General features: G+C 37.0%; 1 pseudogene; it reads right to left on the bottom strand.

Annotated features, from left to right (window-relative positions):
• Positions 1–233: 233 nt before the first annotated feature.
• On the bottom strand, positions 234–1186 carry LOC129563257 (olfactory receptor 4K2-like; annotated as a pseudogene).
• Between the last annotated feature and the right edge of the window lie 596 nt (positions 1187–1782).

Raw genomic sequence — 1782 nt, 5'->3', positions numbered from 1 at the left:
TTTTATAGATATTCTTTGCAGCTGGAAAAATTTGCTTCTGCCAGCTTGCTTTTCTGAAATTTAAAATGTATTTAAAATACATGTATGAGGATAGTTTTAACATGAACTTGTGATTTCACAAATTTTGGCAGTTTCAAGTTGATAATAGCTTGAGAAATAAAAGCCTAATGTGTACTGTGTGCACACAAAAAAATGTGGCAATTAATACCCAGGAATAAAACTAGATGTTAAAACTAAAAATAATGCAATGGAGTTGCCTTGTAAGAATTTAGAAGCTTATTCTTCAGTTTCCTCATGGCTGTTTTCACTTCCTGATTTCTCAAAGTATAGATTACTGGGTTCAGAATGGGAGTAAAGATGGTATAAAACACAGATAGAAACTTGTCTATCAGAAAACTGCTTAGTGGCCACATATAGATGAAAACGCAGGGCCCAAAGAACATGAAGACAACAATGAAATGAGCTGTGCAGGTAGAAAGAACTTTAGACGTTCCTTTTGAAGAATGATTTCTGATAGTAACCAAGACAATAACATAAGAACTGAATAGAAGAATAAAGCAGGACAAGGCAATGATGCCACTTGTTGAGATCATAAAGAGGCCCAGGACATAAGTATTTACACATGCTAGTTGGAACACCACAGGAAGGTCACAGAAAAAGCTATCTACCTGATGGGGACCACAGAATGGCAATGTGAGAGCGAATATGACCTGGCTCAGTGAATGCATGACTCCTCAACCCAGGAAGCCACCACAAGGGCCACACACATCTGGGGACTTATGATTGAAGCATAGTGGAGAGGCTTGCATATTGCAATATACCTATCAAAAGACATAGCCATTAGTAAAATCATCTCAGTGCCAGTAAAAAGGTGTAGAAAAAATATCTGGGTGATGCAGCCGTCAAAGGAGATGATTTTGTGTCCACTGAGGTAGTCTGTAATCATCTTAGGGGTTGCAAAGGAAGCAAGAGACATATCAATGAAGGAAAGGTTGGTGAGCAGGAAGTACATGGGGGAGTGCAGATGAGAGTCGGCTATCACTGTGATGACTATGAGGCTATTACCCACCATTGTCGCCACATAAAACAGCGAAAACACCACGAAGAAAAATGTCTGTAGCTTCCAGGATTTAGAGAGTCCTAGCAAAACAAAATCAGAAACTGTAGACTCATTCGCCACATCCATCGTCCTGACTGATAGTTGGAAATCTGCATCAAAGGAAAAGAAAAACAAATTCAAGATAAAATATGATTCTATTGAAGCAAAGGCTCTATTTCCCAGGTTCATTTTCATAGACTTTGTTTCCTCTAGGAAAACTTATCTTTAGTATTCTTTCCACCTTCATTGGCTATATTGATTTGAAAGGTAGGATATTAGGGATCATGGTGAAATACCACTTAAGTCATAGATGTTGAAAACAGCACTTTCCTTCCTAGTGCTAATGGACAATCCAAATGAGATTAGCCTGTGTAATTTTAAAGATAAGAACTCACATTAAGGAAGCACTTACTCTGGGCTGATTGTGTGTTAAATGCATGCGCACACAAACACACACACATAGGTTTAGACATTTAGAAACTTATACATACTGAAAGTATGGATTTCCATAAATAAAGTTATCCATAGTGAAACAACATTAAAAATTATATCACATATAAGTGACATGGGCTCTTAAGCAACGTTATGGACAGACTTAAGTTGACAGTTTCAAAACTCTTATAAATTTATAGACAATCATTAACATATTTATGGATAAAATTCATCTGATTGAGACCTACCAG

The sequence above is a fragment of the Moschus berezovskii genome, chromosome 9 (genome assembly GCF_049115385.1).
Source record: "Moschus berezovskii isolate FMDL1 chromosome 9, NW_MosBer_1.0, whole genome shotgun sequence".
NCBI lineage: Eukaryota > Metazoa > Chordata > Mammalia > Artiodactyla > Moschidae > Moschus > Moschus berezovskii.
This window is presented reverse-complemented; position numbering and strand designations above follow the sequence as displayed.